This window comes from Anabrus simplex, chromosome 2, assembly GCF_040414725.1.
Source record: "Anabrus simplex isolate iqAnaSimp1 chromosome 2, ASM4041472v1, whole genome shotgun sequence".
Lineage (NCBI taxonomy): Eukaryota > Metazoa > Arthropoda > Insecta > Orthoptera > Tettigoniidae > Anabrus > Anabrus simplex.
The window spans coordinates 690,932,729-690,953,396 of record NC_090266.1 but is presented as its reverse complement, the minus strand read 5'-3'; positions in this window follow the sequence as shown (position 1 = coordinate 690,953,396).

Sequence of the window (20,668 nt, the reverse complement as noted above, 5' to 3'; positions counted from 1 at the left end):
CGGTGTATGTTCGCTAGCGTTTAACCCGGTTGCAGCTGGCTGTTGTACCTTCAAGGTCGAGAGTCCTTTGTCAACAAAAACAATAACAACATGCACATCCTCTTTCCAGAGGAACGGCTAGCACTAATGCATTGACCGAGTTTTGTGACAGTACAGGGCCTAACTTAACAAAAGCAATGAACGTTCGGAAATTAGACAATTCCAGTGACATTGCTGTTTGCCTCTCACCAAGGCATTCCGTGTTTCATTTCCGGCCAATGCATGTGGAATTTACGAAAGGAAATGTCGCATCATATAGGTGGGATTCCACATAAAAATGAAGGTCCTGTGGCTCCTGGTCACAAAAGTAGTCACATAAAACTATTAGCGTAGTTAAACTTTTTAACAGAAAATATGATAACACAACGGCAAAGCGTTTGTGTACGTTGTGGAGAGTGACAGGGGCGACCAGATGGGTCGTCGGCAATGGTGCCACATTGTTACAGCAGGCGTTCGAAATGTCCACAATTCGTGGTAATAACATGTTCGGCATCTTCAGTGAAAATTGTCTTGAACCCGCCTCACTACCTTGTAGTTTTAACCGATGTCCTGAGTAGCTTCCAAGACACGTTGCAGCTCTTGCAGAATTTCCACTTCTCTGCGGTACACATTAGATTTCAGGTGTCCCCAAAACAAGTCATCTAAGGGTTTTAGATAGGGGCTTCTTGCCAGCCAGGATATAACGCCCAAACGCCCAATCTATCGCTGCGGATAGATGGCGTTCAGGTGGCGGTGTACAACGTTGGAAGTGTTCATGGGTACTCCATCTTGTTGGAACTACATGTGCCGTCGGGTACGGAGTGGAACATCCTCTAGTAGTAGTGGTAGAGTGTCATACAGGAACTGTAGCTAAAATACGCCAGTCAATCTATGAGTTACTACCACACGTCCTAAGGTAATGTCTCCCATCATACCTGTCCAAACATCAATGGAAATACGAACCTGCTGATGGGAATGCCTCATAGCATGAGGATTGTTATCCGAGCACACATGCGTGTTGCGAAAAATCAAGATGCCACTCCTCGTAAACGAGGCCTCGTCTGTGAACGCAATATGATTCACGAAGTTTGCGGGTTGACGATGGAGCCATTCACAGAAGACCATGCACGGAGTCCTCTACGATAAGTTATAATATGCGGTCCTCTGCACGAAGATCACGTCTAGATCCATCGACTTCACGCCTGGGCATGACATTTCCAGTGTCAGCTGTTGCATTCTCGGAGCACTAAATGGGTTTTTTAACAGTTAACTTGCATTATTTTTCATCTTAAGGTCCTATAGTTGTTACGGAGTTTTGTTATATTTGGGGTGAAAAATTATGAAATTCCAACGAGAGAGAGAGTACGAATTTTCGGTACACTAAAGGGGTTTTAACAGTTAACTTGTGTTATATTTAATCTTACGGTTCTATAGTGTTTCCAATATTTTTGTTGTATGCTTTAAAATGGTAGGTTCATAGCTGCTATAATCGCACATCGATATGGAACCCTTCTTTGCGGAATTCGCTCAGCGTACATCTCCGCACCTGTAGGAGTGTTCTGTCCTAGTTCACCGTAAATCACAATAATAATGTCCAAATATTCCCTCGATATGAACTGTGCCATGGCTATGCGGTATGTGTTCACTAGCTGTACACACTTGTCATGTCCGAGTTGTAAACATTACGTCACAGGTTGCTCCTCACCTCCCAAACCAGGCTGCCAACCTTCTGTACCGTTCGCTTCATCGTAGCTGCGTTGCCAAAAGTTGATAATATTAATAAAAATGTTGTTTGCTTTACGTCCCACTAACTACTTTTACGGATTTCGGAGACGCCGAGGTGCCGGAATTCAGTCCCACAATTCTTTTACGTGCCAGTAAATCTACCGAAATGAGGCTGACGTATTTGAACACCTTCAAATACCACCGGACTGAGCAGGAATCGAACCTGCCAAGTTGGGGTTAGAAAGCCAGTGCCTCAACCGTCTGATCCATTCAGCCCGGCCAAAATTTCTTTGCTACCATTCAAATCCTATATTTTTATTTTCTTACCGCTAAACGCATCGAGATACAGGACAATTAAACAATAGCATTTGTTTTGACACTTATTCCTAGGTGTTTTGTGTTCGATATCGTTTTGTGTTTCGAGCCATTAAACCTTTACATCACTAATTTCATTGCGATATTTTAACGTAACGGTGTAAGCTACAGACCTGAAACTTGCCGTATTGTGATCCTCTCCCAAATACATATTATATATGTTGAAATGAAATGGCGTATGGCTTTTAGTGCCGGGAGTGTCCGAGGACATGTTCGGCTTGCCAGGTACAGGTCACCCGTAGGCGACCTGCGCGTCGTGATGAGGATGAAATGATTATGAAGACGACACATACACCAAGCATCCGTGCCGGGTAAATTAACCAATCATGGTTAAAATTCCCGAGCCTTCCGGGAATCGAACCCTGGACCCCTGTGACCAAAGGCCAGCACTCTAACCATTTAGCCATGGAACCGAACATTATTTGTGTTAATTTGATGCATCAGTTACCTCCCACCTTGCATAACGGATTTGGTTTGGAAGAAACATAAAAGTAGTTAATCTATAACAGGCTGTAGGCCCTACGGTTACCATCCTTTCATCAGCTTTTGATCGTCAGAGACGGTTAAGTACCAAAATTTTCCCCTGGAGGTAGATTAACGTGTTAGTAAATCTACTGACAAGGATCACCTAACTTTAAACCTTCAAAATTTCAACCGACTGTGCCTGGCTGAGCATGCCACTCAGTCAATACCGTACAGATTACAGTAATTAATTAATTTCGTGTGGCTATTTCTAGCCGGGTGCAGACCTTGTAAGGCAGACCCTCCGATGAGGGTGGGCGGCATCTGCCATGTGTAGGTAACTGCGTGTTAGTGTGGTGGAGGATAGTGTTATGTGTGGTGTGTGAGTTGCAGGGATGTTGGGGCCAGCACAAACACCCAGCCCCCGAGCCACTGGAGTTAACCAATGAAGGTTAAAATCTCCGACCCGGCCGGGAATCGAAACCGGGGCCCTCTGAACAGAAGGCCATTACGCTGACCATTCAGCCAACGAGTCGGACATAGATTGCAGGGATACAGAGAGATTCGCATTTAAAAAATTATAGTTGAAGTCACCAGTATGACTTGGAAGAAGAGGAAATTTTACATTATAATAGACCTAATGTCCACCTCCACGCTACTGCCAGACATTTAGTAATAACAGGAGGGATAGTATCTGGTTGAAATGGTACATGCAGCCCACCTCCATTAGGGTGTGCCTGAAAAGAGCTGCACCGCCTTGGAACGAGTACACGAGTTTACTTCAATAATAATAATAATAATAATAATAATAATGTTATTTGTTTTACGTCCCACTAGCTACTTCTACTTTTACGTTTTTCGGAGACGCCGAGATGCCGGAATTTAGTCCCTCGAGAGTTCTTTTACGTGCCAGTAAATCTACTGACATGGGGCTGACGTATTTGAGCACCTTAAAATACCAGCCAGGATCGAACCTGCCAAGTTAGGATCAGAAGGTCATCGTCTCAACCGTCTGAGCCACTCAGTCCGGCGAGTTTACTTTATTATGATAATGTTATTAAAGATAGAATAGCGCATGCGATGCGGAAAACTGAATACCGTAGGCCTACAGTATTAAAGAGGAAACGAACCACTCTGTCCACCTATTATTATTATTATTATTATTATTATTATTATTATTATTATTATTATTACATTTAGACCACCTTAATTTCCTGATAAAGTGGGAATAAATTGAGAATGTTGATCTCTACGATCCTAGGACACATCGTCATCTACCACTACGTAAATGAGCAGTAGTTATTGATGTTCATCTCATTATTTTAACACATTTCTCAAGAGCTTTTTAATGAGCGCCCCAGGCTGTTCGAGCCCTTTAAAGAGATGATTTGTGACATCTCAGTTCATCTGCCTTTCTCAAGTCCAGGTGAAGGTGTCAATGGCTGAACATAGGGCATTCACTTACAATTTTCTTGCTCCGTAGCATGGTAAGTAGTTTCTAGCTGTCACTTAATTTCTTTTAGAGATTAATTAGAAAACAAGAGGCTTCTGAAAACACTCCGTGAAATGAGAAATAAATTTAAAAATTTCAAACACACGATTGTAAAATCATTATCTCCTTATAACGCACCACCATTGATGTTTCTTCATGTAAGGTAACCTACCTATTAGGACCACGAGTAGAAGCCACAGAAAGTCACTTCAGGATTGCGAGACACACTTTTCTTCATCGTTTTGCTCCCGATAATAAATACAGCCCGTTCCAAACCCTCAACGCAATTTACACTTCGTGATCACACTGGAAATCGAATCCAGGCTAACCATGTAGAATGCTACTGTGTTAACAGAAAATATGCAATGTATATAGAGCCTCCACGGCTTAGGCGGCAGCGCGCCGGGCTCTCACTGCTGGGTTCCGTGGTTCAAATCCCGGTGAATCCATGTGACATTTGTGCTGGACAAAGCGCAGGCGGGACAGGTTTTCCTCGGGATACTCCGGTTTTCCCTGTCGTCTTCCATTCCAGCAACACTCTCCAATGTCATTTCATTTCATCTTTCATTCATCAATCATTGACCCAGGGGAATGCTACAGGCTTCGGCAGTCAGCACAATTCCTATCTTCGCCGCTAGATGGGGGCTTCAATCATTCCATTCCTGACCCGGTCAAATGACTGGAAACAGGCTGTGGATTTTCACTCGGGTATTTTTCAGAAACCTTTCTTTGTTTAATTAATCTGGAAAAGAATATAATCCTCATCGTGGAAATACCGTATAATATATAATAATCATGAAGGTTCTTCATGTTCGATGAAGTCGATCTATATTTCTTCTTTTTTTCCTACTAGTGGTTTAACGTCGCACTTGCACGTGAAATGTTTCTGGAGACAAGTATGGGAAAGGGCTAAAATTGGGAAGGTAGCTACCATGGCCTTAATTGCATGCTGTGGAAATGGTGAACTACGGAAATCCGTCTTAGGGGCGATGGGATTCGACTCGCATACAGTATCATAGCTACGCGACCCTAACTGTGCAGCCAACTTGCATGATCTATCTTCCTGATGGATGAATTCTATCTTTCTTGACCAACAACAAGCGTTCACGGCTAAAGATCCAAATCCCGTTAAACAGGGATTCCCTCTACCCGACACGTCGGCCATTGTCAAGCTGGACACGTTCGAGTTGGGCCCACGGTCAAAACATTCCCCTGCAGATTACCGTCGATCCTAGAAGAGTCAAGATCTAGTTGAGCGTCTGTTCATTGGGGTAGGTTTCTCAATTTGTTAATATTCGGCCACTCGTTCTTATTTGAATGTCCTTCAAATATTAACAAGAATCAAAATTACATTTTAATATCAAGTACGGACAGTTATTGAAATTATTGCATCCCCATTTAATGATTACCATAATAACGTATTTCAAATGTATTTTTGGCAAACATGAAATAAGGTTTAAAACAAATTGCGTTCAGGAGATAGTGGGTGTGAACATCACTGCCAGCAGCCCTGAAGATGGTTTTCCGTAGTTTTCCATGTTCACATCAGGCAAATGCTGGGCTATACCTTAATTAAGGCCACAGCCACTTCCTTTCCACTCGTAGCACTTTCCTATCCCATCGTCGCCGTAAGACCTATCTGTGTCGGTGCGACTTAAAGTAGACTGTAAAAAAAAAGTAGTATTTTCTTGCGCGAACAAGCAATATGCCGTGTAAGTTGTGGCGTGTGTAGTTGACAGAGCAATTAAAGTGCGTTATCCAGTATCTCATTATCTGAATTCATAGATAATTAGGGCAAAACATATGAGTGTGGAAAATTAAATCAAAACAGTAGGCTATTCCGACTGCAACAAAATGAATGCAGCCTACGACTTACTGACTGAAATAGGCCTACTGAAAGAAATTGATCCAGAATCGAGTAAAAATATATCTTTTTAATCTTCTGACTTACCTGGCTAAGAAGTCCTACATGCGTCCATCCATACCAATACCAGTCTTTCGTTTCGATCCAGAAAATGTTCTTCTTGGCTTTTTTTTCATGCAAATGACAGCATGACCTATGTACATAAGATCGATCGACATATTTCCACACAATCCTAAGAGCAAAATTGTAAAAAAATATTGAGTGGTGTGTGCCAGATTTCCATCTCGACTTGCGACTTAGGTTTGCACATGCAAGTCGTCAAGCAAAACGTAGCATGTGTGGCGGCGTCCTTTGCACAAAAAGTTATTAAACGGTAAGACAAAAATGATCTACTAGTCTACGAATGGCCATAGCATGGGACTAGGTATACAGACTTTGACTCTGATCTTTCCGTACAGGTTACTAGTAGCTTTCACCACCAACAAGAAGACGACGGGATAGGAAATGGCTAGGACTGGGAAGGAAGTGGCCTTAGCCTTAATGTACGTACATCCCCAGCATTTGGAAAAAGAGGAAACCACACTAAACCATCTTCAGGCTTATTGATATTGGGGCCCATCTCCTGAATGCGAGCTGACAGCTTTTTTTTTATTTTACAAGTTGCTTTACGTCGCATCGACACAGACAGGTCTTATGGCGACGATGGGACAGGAAAAGGCTAGGAGTGGGAAGGAAGGAAAACAATCTTCAGGGCTGGCGACAGTGGGGTTCGAATACACTGTCTCCCGAATACTGGATACTGGCCGCAAAGCGACTGCAGCTATCGAGCCTGGTAGCTAACAGCTACACGGCATGATCCGCGCAGTCAACACGCTCAGTATGCTCAGTTTTTGTGCTAGGAAAATCATATAAGATGGCGAACCTCATTCTCAGATACATTGTCCTTCGTCTCTTGCAACTGGTGACGTCATTTTCAACGGCTTCTAGGTGATATGACAGAATACACGAGACCTTGACCCGTCATGCCCTATACAAGTTCAATGGAGTAGATATCCGGGACCTGGCAGAGAGAGTTGGCTACGCGGTTTGGGTCACGTAGCTCCGATCTTACATTTGGAAGATCGTGGGTTTGAGCCCCACTCTCAGCATCCCTGAAGACGGTATTCCGATGTTTCCCATTTCCACACCAGGCAAATGCTGGGACTGTACCTTAATCTAGGCCGCGGTCGCTTCCTTCCTTGCCCTGTGTCGGTGCGACGTGAAACCAACAGCAAAAAAGACCACTAGAAAATAACAAAAATATCCGGTAGCAGTAGAGGTCAGAGAGACTGTCGAGCATTTTGGAGAACGTGTTGAGTATCATGTAGACGGGTATCATTTTACTGGAACAGACCAATAGGTGCGGAAAAGTGGGTTGTACAATACTTTGAACGATTCTGGCGCAGGTGAGCACACACCCCAGGTCTACGTCGTACACACTGTGACATGAAGAGGGACCTATTCTCATCACTAACTTTAAATACTCCAAAGCACCGTTCATATTCCACGTGAAATTCTTGTCACACCGCTCGAGACATACAATAGTCTGAAAAACTACAATAATTGCGTAGGCCTATGGCCTCCGGAGAGGCCTAGTGCAGGTCTTTTTCTTGCAGACTGCCTATGGGCAACCTGCATGTTTGTGAGGACATGGCGCTACCTATGATGATATCTAATACTTAGGACAACACACACACAGCACCAAGCCGGAAAAATTAATCAATTAAGGGTAAAATCCCCGACTCGGCCGGGAACCGAACACGGGCCCCCTTGAACCAAGGGCCAGCACGCTAACCATTTAGCTATGAAGCCGAACTATAAAATTTTGTGTGAAAGGTGATCTTGTCATACACGTGCGTACCCCTCCCGTGTGATAACGATTCCCAACGATCCGTATTGACACAGCCTACAGTACAAAACTGACTGTGAAGCGAGTCCCCTTCTTCTTCTTCTTCTTCTTCTTCTTCTTAATCTGTTTACCCTCCAGGGTCGGTTTTTCCCTCGGACTCAGCGAGGGATCCCATCTCTACCGCCTCAAGGGCAGTGTCCTGGAGCTTCAGACACTTGGTCGGGGGATACAACTGGGGAGTATGACCAGTACCTCGCCCAGGCGGCCTCACCTGCTATGGTGAACAGGGGCCTTGTAGGGGGATGGGAAGATTGGAAGGGATATGCAAGGATGAGGGAAGGAAGCGGCCGTGGCCTTAAGTTAGGTACCATCCCGGCATTCGCCTGGAGGTGAAGTGGGAAACCACGAAAAACCACTTCGAGGATGGCTGAGGTGGGAATCGAACCCACCTCTACTCAGTTGACCTCCCGAGGCTGAATGGACCCCGTTCCAGCCCTCGTACCACTTTTCAAATTTCGTGGCAGAGCCGGGAATCGAACCCGGACCTCCGGGAGTGGCAGCTAATCACACTAACCACTACACCACAGAGGCGGACGCGAGTCCCTCTTCAGGACTTAAAATGCATTGATCTTGTCAAGCATTGGTCGACAAATGTAGCAGCTTTCAAGTGACCACTATATTCCCATATTTATAGATACACACATAATTACATACTGAGCTATTTGACTACGGGTCGTACCAGTGGCGTACATTGAGGGCTATTAAGGCTATCGGTGAAGCCCTGTCTTCAAATGAGAACGACGGAAATCTAAAGCACATTATAGTGTATGCATCTGACACATTGTTCCATTTACAAAACTTGAAAGCAGTGAGAAAAAACGTCGCACGTATTTCTGGGTGCAAGGCATCGGAGACTGATATTATTGCACTCCAGGGTCTGCGTCCCTCTCCCCTCGCCCCACCTCACGCGGCATGCTATTGAATGTCCGATAGGTACGGGGACCGGTGGGATAGGAGTGCTAGGCTTCGCTCCGTCAGATCGCCACTTCTAACGAACAACCATGCGTTACTCATGGTATATGTAGTCTACTTCCTCACCTCATACTTTTGACTTAATTATATAGATAACTGAATGCTGGCATTTCTCTCCCGTTTATTTCTACATCCTTGTAGAAAGACACTGCAGGGCTGCTGTTATAGGAGTAACTAGCTGATGTACCCGTGCATCGCTACGGGATTCTCAGAAAGGCTGACTTGTTGGTTTTCCTAACTGAATTCAACAAAAATGTCAGTAGGAATGTAGCGATTGAAAGCAATGTTATCATATAAAATAAAACCAAACCAAACCCCATGGCACTACAGCCCTTGAAGGGCCTTGGCCTACCAAGCGACCGCTGCTCAGCGCGAAGGCCTGCAGATTACGAGGGGCCGTGTGGTCAGCACGACGATTCCTCTCGGCCGTTATTCTTGGCTTTCTAGACCGGGGCCGCCATCTCACCGTCAGATAGCTCCTCAATTCTAATCACGTAGGCTGAGTGGACCTCGAACCAGCCCCAGGTCCAGGTAAAAATCCACGACCTGGCCGGGAATCGAACCCGGGGCCTCCGGGTAAGAGGCAGGCACGCTACCCCTACACCACGGGGCCGGCTATCATATAAAATACTCGATCAAATGAAAAACCGCACACTTTCTCACTTTCAACGAACAGTACTACGGTGCCGATCTAACAGTCCAAATTTCCAGAGCTGGAATAACCAGGTCGCAGACTGCCGTAAACACTCCTCTGTCATTATTCCGTTAAATATGCGCACTACTCATTCCAATCAGTGCCTCAGAGTAGGGATTGAATAGCTCGAATGCTATGATGAGCCAGTGTGTTACGTACCAGTAATATCAGAAAATGTATGAACCCGAGGAATGACATGCTAAAGAAGAAAGTTATCTAACTCCCCAGCTACTTCCCGCCAATATACAGGTAGGCTGTTACTCTCGGTAGGACCAGGCGAGTTGGCCGTGTGGTTAGAGGCGCGCAGCTGTGAGCTTGCCTCCGGGAGATAGTGGATTCAAACCCCACTGCCGCCATCCCTGAAGATGGTATTCCGTGATTTCCCATTTCCACACCAGTCACACCAGACTGTACCTTAATTAAAGCCAAGGCCGCTTCCTTCACACCCCTATTCCTTTCCTATCCCATCGTCGCCATAAGACCTACCTGTGTCGGTGCGACGTAAAGCAAATTAAGAAAACCTTGGTGCGCTGCAGTAATCCTATCTATCGGGGATGAGTGGAAACAGAAGACAAAAAGCACATCACAACAAACAATGGTCAATGTAATGTTATTGTTGATAAAGTTTATGAGCTTTCTATATTGCAGGCCTTCACATTAGTTTTCTTTCGACTCTGTGATATTAGGGCGTCTTACAAAATTATTTATAACGTAGACTGTAGTTCCTTATTCTCAGACTTAACATACCTATTTTCACTAAATTCTGTTTTCCCATTTTCTCGTGACTCGGCGCTGATATGGACTTAGTAACAAAAATCCAAATTCATGAATATCTCTGTGATTATATGCGGTACGGTAACAATGTATAAGACATAAGTGATCGGAAATTTAATAACTTCTTACATAACTACTACTAACTTACAACATAACTAAAGTTATGTAAGTTATGTAGTATTTATCGATACGACCACTAATAACATAAACAACTTATTTGAGAATTACATTTCAGGCCTTCGCCTAAACTACCATTTCACTCACCGTCAATAAAATAATTTATAGCCTAGATTGTAGTGGTTCATCACCCGACTTTACATACCGATTTTCATTAAATTCTCTTCAGCCGTTTTCTCGTGACGCGTGTACGTACATAGGCCCTACATACATACAGACAGACAGAAATTACGGTAAAGTAAAAAATGCATTTCCTTGTTACTGTGTACATGACCCGATACAGAAATACCATTCTTTAAAATTCTGAGCAATGAACAGACAAAACTCTTATTTTATATGTATAGATTACATTTCAGGCCTTCCCCTAAACTACCATTTCACTCAGTGTGAATAAAATTTTTGATGGCCCAGATTATAGTGACTCATTTCCCGTATCGCAGGAAGAGAAAGTTTGGAAGGGAATTGCACAGGGTAGTATAATCGGTCCGTTAATTTTCTTAATATACGTAAATGATTTAGGGAATAATATAACATCAAAAATAAGATTGTATGCAGATGACATAATTGTTTGTAGGGAAATAAATACCATTGAGGATTGTTCAGAATTACAAAGGGACCTTGAGAGTATCCAACAATGGGTTGAAGAGAATAATATGAAGGTTAATGGAGGCAAATCAACTGTTACAACATTTACAAACAGGAGTTTTAAAACTGAATTTGAATATACTTTGAATGGAGTAGTTATCCCAAAAGATGGCAAGTGCAAATACTTAGGTGTAAGATTTGAAAGTAATTTGCACTGGAAAGGTCATGTGGATGACATTGTTGGGAAAGCATACAGATCATTACATGTCATAATGAGGCTACTTAAAGGATGCAACAAAGAATTAAAAGAGAAAAGTTACTTAAGTATGGTTCGTCCGTTATTGGAATATGCAAACAGAGTTTGGGATCCTCACCAAGAATACCTAATAAAAGAAATAGATAGTGTGCAGAGGAAAGCAGCAAGATTTGTAACAGGGGATTTCAGGAGAAAGAGTAGTGTGTCAGAAATGTTAAAGAAACTAGGGTGGGAAACTTTAAGTAAGAGAAGGTAGAAAACTAGACTTATAGGATTATATAGAGCCTATACAGGAGAAGCAGCATGGGGAGATATCCGTGAGAGGCTTCAGTTGGAAAATAATTATATCGGCAGAACTGACCACAAATATAAAATTAGAAGGAATTTTAGCAGAAGCGATTGGGGTAAATTTTCATTCATTGGGAAGGGTGTGAAGGAGTGGAACAGTTTACCAGGGGTAGTGTTTGATCCTTTTCCAAAATCTGTACAGATATTCAAGAATAGGATAAACAGCAACAGAGAAAATAAATGAAATGTTAGAGGGCATTCGACCAGTGCAGGTTAATGTAAATAAAAAATGTGTGTGCATAAATTAATTCCATCCCCTAGTCTAAGGAGTTTGGACAGCCAAAGTAGGGGACGGCCTGTAGGGATGAAGTACAGTGGGGACTTCGAGGGCCCTGGGACCGCTACGGTAGCTGTGAAGGCCCTTCAGGAACTCTGAAAAGTGGTGGCAAAAGGGGCTCTGGTTAAGACGCAGCAGGTCGTTATGCTACTTAGGTTCCTGAATGGGTAAAGAAAAGAAAAAGTAAATAAATGCAATGTAAATGTTAATCTTATACCAGTTGTACAGTATCATTTGAAGTAATTCCAAATACAAATAGAATTTTGTAAACAATATAAATTTATTAAGGATGAGCTGTGTGTTTAATAGAAAAAAATTGTTAGCGTAAATTATATAATATTGTATTAATAATAATAAGGTTATATGTTTTACGTCCCACTAACTACTTTTTAAGGTCTTCGGAGACGCCGAGGTGCCAGAATTTAGTCCCGCAGGAGTTCTTTTACGTGCCAGTTAATCTACCGACACGGGGCTGTCGTATTTAAGCACCTTCAAATACCACCGGACTGAGCCAGGATCGAACCTGCCAAGTTGGGGTTAGAAGGCCAGCGCCTTAACCGTCTGTGCCACTCAGCCCGGCTAATATTGTATTATAGGAAAATTTTCTTCTGTTGTTAATTTAATATTTCGTGCTTGACAATAATGTATTTTAGTGTAGTCTACCATTTGCGACCGAGCTAGACACCTCATTTGCAAATAAAGAGTTTTTGATTTTGATTTTTGATTTGACTTTGCAAACCAATTTTCGTGAAGATACGGCCACTAATAGGCCTATAATAAATATTTGAGAATTAAATTTTAGGCCTTCGCCTATACTACTACTTTTCTCAGCGTGAATACAATTATGTATAGCCTATATTGTAGCGACTTATTTCCCATCTTTGTCTACCGATTTCCATTAAGATACGACCACTAATAATATAATTGAAAATTAAATTTTAGGCCTTCCCCTAAACTGCCATTTCACTCAGCGTGAATACAATTATTTATGGCCTAGATTATATCGACTTATTACCCCGACTTTGCATACCGATTTTCATTAAGACACACTAGTAACATAAATATTTGAGAATTACATTTCAGGTCTTCCCCTAAAATACCATTTCACTCAGCGTGAATAAAATAATTTATAGCCTAGATTGTAGTGGTTCATCACCCGACTTTACATTCCGATTTTCATTAAATTCTCTTCAGCCGTTTTCTCGTGATGCGTGTACATACATGCATACATACAGACAGACAGAAATTACGGAAAAGTAAAAAATGCATTTCCTTGTTACTGTGGACATGACCGATACAGAAATACCATTCTTTTCAAATTCTGAGCAGTGTACAGACAAAGCTCTTACTTTATATAAGTGATATAGATATAGTTTTATTTTTATATGTAGATCTGCCAAAATGGAATTACAATCTTTCAGATTTAGTGTTCTCTTTTGTTGATTGGAATCGAACGCGTGATCATGGGTCGGACACCACCACTGATCTCTCGAGGAAGCTAATAAACCAGTGAACGATGGGTACGACCGCTGGTAATGCTGTAAAATTCAACATTTGAATTTAATAATAATAATAATAATAATAATAATAATAATAATAATCATAATAATAATAGCCTAATAATAATAATAATAATAATAATAATAATAATAATAATAATAATGGCAACAGTAATAATGGTGCATGGTATCTGTATAGGCTTGGTGATGACGTAATAAAGATTAAATGAATGACGATGACGTCATAAATACCCAGTCCCCAAGCCAGGGGAATTAAGAGTACGAAACTGAGAACTGAACCGCGGCCATCACACCAAAGGAAACATTCTATCCATTCAGCCACAAAGCCGGACTTTAATTTGCTAAACCTTAGGCTACCAACTCCACTGATCAGGTGTTGATTGTTGACAGTAGCAGAGGCCAGGGCGGTAGCTTGTGAAACAGCCTTCACAACTCAGCAGGGTATTCCGCTGGCTATTGGCTGCAGCTCAAAACGCTTAAGGCTTTACGTTCACTAAACAAACTATCGAAAAGGGCTACCCTAAGTCTAGTGGTAGCCCACGTCTTGATCCCAGCATACGCCACTGGGTCGTACAGTCATAAGGTTGCATTTAGAATATAATGGATTCGAATTCCACCGTCAGCAGCCCTGAACATTGTTGTCGGCGGTTTCCTGTTTTCACACCAAGCAAGTACCGGAACTGCAGTCCCTACTTTCCCTTTCTCTTCTCAGCGTTACCGAAAACTTACAGTGTCAGTGAGACGTTAAAGCACTAGCAAATATATGTATGTAATTACATAAACTTATTGTAATAGGGTACGTTACATAGAGTTCTGACGGAAAAATAAATGAAATGGCGTATGGCTTTTAGTACCGGGAGTGTCCCAGGACACGTTCAGCTCGCCAAATGCAGGTCTTTTGATTTGACACCCGTAGGCGACCGGCGCGTCGTGATGAGGATGGAATGATGAAGACGACACATACACCCAGCCCCCGTGTCAACGAAATTAACCAATTATGGATAAAATTCCCGACCCTGCCGGGAATCGAACCCGGGACCCCTGTGACCAAAGGCGAGCACGCTAACCATTTAGCCATGGAGCCGGACAGTTCTGACGATAACTTAGAGGCTAAAGGAAAGTCTCTCATTATTCGTGTGTAGGCCTACTCATGAATGAGTTGAACCTGTGTTGCTCTAACGTCTGTTGATATCAATATCATAGCCACGAGACATCCAGTTTTACGAGAAATACAAACCACTTTTCATTTCAAAAATCCCACTGGCATTGGTCGGGATTCGAACTGCTGTCGCCTTCGTGAGAAGCCAGTGACAAAGACACGATGCTATCACACCCCGGAAGTCAGTTTAATAATCAAATCTTCTATATCAGATAGCAGTCATCAAATTGGACTGATACTGACCAGTCGTTAACTGAATCAAAACTTCTCACTCATTTACCCTAGCGATGTGCCATCTCTCTCACTCTATCTCTCTCCCTCTCTCTCACCGACTCCCTGACTCCACTCTTCCAGGGATGTCACACACAGACTTGTATATGCGTAAAACTTTCCAATCAAGATGCCCTACCCGGCCGATGTACAGTACTGCTATATAGCCTAGCCTACATGTCACTCTATTTCAAACAATTATAATGTTATTGGCATTACGTCCCACTAACTACTTTTACGGTTTTCGGAGACGCCGAGGTGCAGGAATTTAGTCCCGCATGAGTTCTTTAACGTACCAGTAAATCAATCGACACGAGGCTGACGTATATGAGCACGTTCAGATATCACCGGACTGAGCCAGGATCGAACCTGCCAACTTGGGGTCAGAAGGCAAGCGCCTCATCCGTCTGAGCCACTCACCCCGGCCCACGCTATTTAGAAGTTACAAAGTGCTGGCCTTTGTAACTGCTGACAACATAATTCTTCCGTGGCTCAAACAGCATGCATTTGGCATTTCCGAAGCTGCAGATCCCGTAATGGATGATCATAAAATGTATATTATACAGAACCCAAAACAAAAAATAACGGAAGGCAATCGAATAGGGTATTGTAAAGTCGGGTGATAGGTTAGGAAATGAAGTCTTAAAAGAAGAGCATGAATGGTATTTATTGGGTAGTAGATTAACAGACCGCCTGTGTGGTGTAGTGGTTAGCTGCCACCCCCGGAGGTCCGGGTTCGATTCCCGGCTCTGCCACGAAATTTGAAAAGTGGTACGAGGGCTGGAACGGGGTCCACTCAACCTCGTAGAGTAGAGGTGGGTTCGATTCCCACCTCTGCCATCCTGGAAGTGGTTTTCCGTGGTTTTCCACTTCTCCTCCAGGCAAATGCTGGGATGGTACCTAACTTAAGGCCACGGCCGCTTCCTGCCCTCTTCTTTGCTTGTCCCATCCAATCTTCCCATCCCTCTACAAGGCCCCTGTTCAACATAGCAGGTGAGGCCGCCTGGGTGAGGTATTGGGCATCCTCCCCAGTTGTATCCCGCGACCGAGAGTCTGAAGCTCCAGGACACTGCCCTTGAGGCGGTAGAGTTGGGATCCCTCGCTGAGTTCGAGGGAAAAACCGACCCTGGAGGGTAAACAGATTAAGAAGGAGAAGAAGAAGAAGTAAATTAACAAACGACGTCAGAAGTAAGCAGGCATAAAAATGCAGACAACCGGGCGAGTTGGCTGTGCGGTTTCAGACGCGGAGCTGTAAGGGGAGGGTTTCGAACCCCACTGTCGGTAGCGCTAAAGTTGGTTTTCCGTGGTTTCCCATTTTCACACCAGGCAAATGCTGGTTTTGTACCTTAATTAGTGCCACGACCACTTCCTTCCCATTCCTAGGCCTTTCCTATCCCATCGTCGCCATAAGACCTGTCTGTGTCGGTGCGACGTAAAGCAAATAGCAAACAAAGAAAAATGCAGACTAACAAAACCTAGGAAGACGTTTCTTAAGAAGAGAAATATGGTCTTATTAAACATAGGTGGTCTGTTAGAGAGATGTCTTTGAAGATATTTTAATGAACGCGACATTTTACGGAACTGAAACATGGGCAATAAACAGTGCAGAAAAAAAAGAGAATAGAATCTTCTGAAATGTAGTGTTTCAGAATGCTGAATGCGAAATGGGTAGATCGATCAAAAATAATCATTTGTATATAACCTTCGGATGGGCCTGGTGCAGATATTTCGATTTGACGGCCGTGGGTAACCTGCGCTTTTGTGAGGATGGGGCCCTACCTAAGATGAAATCTAATGCTGAAGACGGCATAAACTCCCAATTTTCGAGCCACAGAAAACAAATGAAGGGTTCAAATCTCCGTCTCGGTCGGGGACCGAACCCAGGATTCCTTCGAACAAAGCCCAGCATGCTAACCAGTTGGCCACGGAGCCGCATATTGGATAGCAAATAAAGAGATAACCCACGGCACTTAACGCCCTTGAAAGGGCTTTGGCCTATCCAGCGACCGCTGCTCAGCCCGAAGGCCTGCAGATTACGAGGGGCCGTGTGGTCAGCACGACGCATCCTCTCGGCCGTTATTTTGGGCTTTCGAGACCGGGGCCGCCATCTCACCGTCAAATAGCTCCTCAATTCTAATCACGTAGGCTGAGTGGACCTCGAACCAGCCGTCAGGTCGAGAGAAAAATCCCTGACCTGGACGGGAAATAAAGAGATACTGAATCAAAATGATAGGCTAAGGGGAGAACGATTGGGCTAAATTTGTGCATAAGAAGAGAAAGATTAACAGGGCACATACTGAGACGCCCAGAACTTATTCAGTTAGTTTTGAGTGAAATGTAGGGAGTAAGAACAGTAAGCGTAGACCAAGGGATGAATGTGACAAACAGAATATAGTAGTTAGGTATAAATGAAAGTATTGGCATTGAATAAGGTGGTATGGAGAGCTGCATCAAACAAAATTCCTTTGGACTAATGACCCAAACAAAAATACAACAGTATATTCGGGATTTGGTATGGAGACCACATCCTTGGGCGGGTGGGGGTGGGGGGACTAACCGTCCCTTTACCACAACAGCTAGACATCCACTAGAGGCAGAATGTTTGGTCCCAGAAGTCAACCACAATTCCCATCATTATTATCAGTAAATAATGTAATCTCCCCTCGACCATACACTTCATTTAAACCTGCTAACAATAATGAAATACGGTATTTTGAACACAATGTTTAAAAATTCGTGCATTTGACTGAAGACTCGTCATATATAACATTAAACGAAAATAGAAATGGAAACCCCTGCCTGGCGTGAAAATGGAATTTGACTTAAAATCACCTTCGGAGCTTCTGAGGTTGAGATTCGAATCCATCATCTCCTAAATACAAGCTTATATATACACGACCCGTGCCGTTCAGACAACTCACTCAATAATATTATTTTCTTCAATGATATCTTGCCACTTTATGTGAAGACGGTGGAGCATCCCGGATCGTTTTGAGATTTCTTCAGAGGCTTCCTGTCGTCACTGTCACCATGCACTGGTCCTATTGATAATCCCAGGATTCCGCCTGAGACTGTTGGAAGCCGAGTCGCTAGACTAAGCATCGGCGTGTTTCAATAATAATAATAATAATAATAATAATAATAATAATAATAATAATAATAATAATAATAATAATAATAATAGAGCTAAGCTCGTGGTACAGCTCTTTTCAGGCACACACCTAATGGAGGTGAGCTGCTTATAGGCCTATATCTTTAACCATATGTCCGGCTCCATGGCTAAATGGTTAGCGTGCTGGCCTTTGATTACAGGGGTCCCGGCTTCGATTCCCGGCATGGTCGGGAGTTTTAACCATCAATGGTTGATTTCGCTAGCTCGGAGAATCGAACCCGGTCCTCTGAGGATACCAGCTGACAGCACTAAATGTTACACTACGGTGGTGGACAGTAATGATAATAATAATAATAATAATAATAATAATAATAATAATAATAATAATAATAATAATAATAATAATAATAATAATAATAATAATAATTCGAAATAACATACGTCACAATATGTAAGTTATACATTTTGGGCATTATGTATAAAGAACAATGAATTCCTTCGCGTGTGCCCTTCGTGCATTACACCTACCACATTACGAACTTCATAGCAGAGAAAATTAATATTACGTTGCAGACTTGAATATACAGTAGGCCTACACAAGCCACTTCAGGCAATATGTTTGACACCCCTGCGGTGGCAATCAACATGTTCTCAACTCTACTTCTTTCCCCGTCATATTTACTCTGAAAACCGAAATTAAGAAAGGCATGGACGTGTCCAAGAAGCAGGGAAAAATATGAGATAGCTAAAAGCGAAATGCAAAACAGGTTGGGGGAAGAAAAAGAACAGAGCAAGAATGTTTGTTGCTGAGGGCGACAAGAAAGGGAGTCCTCGTGCCGTGTTCGCCTGCTTGCTTGCCTGACTGGTATTTTGTATTCTGAATGTGTCAGAGGATACTCTTGCTCTATAAGGATTTCTTTCCATTGGTCGTTTGCTACAAAATTAGCAATAAGCTCTCTCGGGAAATAGGCAGGAACTGCGGGGTGTGGGGCGAGGTGGGGCTTGGCAGGGTGGGAAGGGAAAGCATGAGGGGGAGGGGCAATCACAGGACGTTTGAAGAAAATGGAAAAAAGTAGGGGAGGAAGGGTGATTTGAGACTGAATGGCTTGGAGAAGAAAAGGAATGATAGAAAGTTTGTATCGCGAACAGAAACCCTAAAATTTGCTTTACGATATAAAGAATTCGTTCTAATTAAAATGGGCCGAACCTCGCAAAATCTTCCTAGTTTACAACACTTCTGTGCGAAACATGTTGTAATGAAAGAAAACACAAAGAACGAAAGGGAATTAATTAAAAAAGAGAGACAATTATCTTATATAATTATCAAGCAAAAAGTTCCCGTGAAATAGGTTCACAAAGAAAGGGACGTTGTGGTGAGAGGAAAACATACACTTGCCTCGGCAACGAAAGACAAGACTGCTTATGATCGGTGAAATATATGGGTTCGTATGAGTAGCACCGTACTTCTTCACTGATGCTTGATAACTATTCGTGTGGTTCAGAAAATTTGTAGTTTGATGTGACTGTTAGTAACTCATTCATAGCCGCGGGACCTCCACTTTACTTGGAATCCATATCGCAGGGACATGACTTGTCATTTCAAAATTACCCCGTGCACTGACCGGGATTTGAATCACAGTCACCTTCATGAGAAGCCAGCGACAAAGTCACTCGGCTATCACGTTCCCCCTCTTGTAGTTCATAGTGGAATCAGCGACACGGTCGTGTTAATGCAGTGTCTTACCGACATGCGACATTTCAATAAATACACTGTATTGGGTCTAGGCCAGAGGAGTGCGACAGGCTTCGGCAGCCGACACAATTCTTATCCTCGCCGCTAGATGGGGCTTCATTCATTCCGTTCCTGACCCGATCGAATGACTGTTAACAGGCTGTGGATTTTCATTGGGTCTAGGTTTAGTTATTCATCCCAGAGCTTGATTGCTGTGAATTCCGGAAATGAAATGGCGTATGGCCTTTAGTGCCGGGAATGTCCGAGGACATGTTCGGCTCGCCAGGTACAGATCTTTTGATTTGACCCCCCTGGGCGACCTGCGCGTCGTGATGAGAATGAAATATGATAAAGACGACACATACACCCAGCTCTCATGCCAGCGAAATTAACCAATGATGGTTAAATTGTGAATTCTGGAGTGAGTAAACGTACACAAAAACCTGTACTACTACTACTAAAATATTTTCATTCAACCCCTGGGGGGGGGGGAGGCGGTTCTCTTAGATGGTGACGCAGAAGATTTGTTACGGTGATAGGAGATGGTGAGGGGGTTGGCGGTCGTGGCCGATACTAGTAACTGTCCCGGCATTCGCCTTAGTACAGGAGTATGGAAAACCACGGAAATCCATTCTCAGGACAGCCGACAGTTGGAGCCAGAAGTGAGGTCCAGCCGTGTCCCGAATGTAGAGGTGTAGAGCCACTGTAGAGCCGTGGCCACTCCTCCTATGCTCGGTTGGCCGGTCTGAGTGCAGAGCTTTTGGACCACGGACCAGCCGTGGCCATTTGTGGTCCGAGACCCATCTGCATCCACCGACAAGCCTGCAGCCTGCATGGCCATTGTAGAGCCCTGCAAGGACGCAAACTGTATGGAAGTGCGGAAAAGTTTTGCTAATAATTTCTAAATA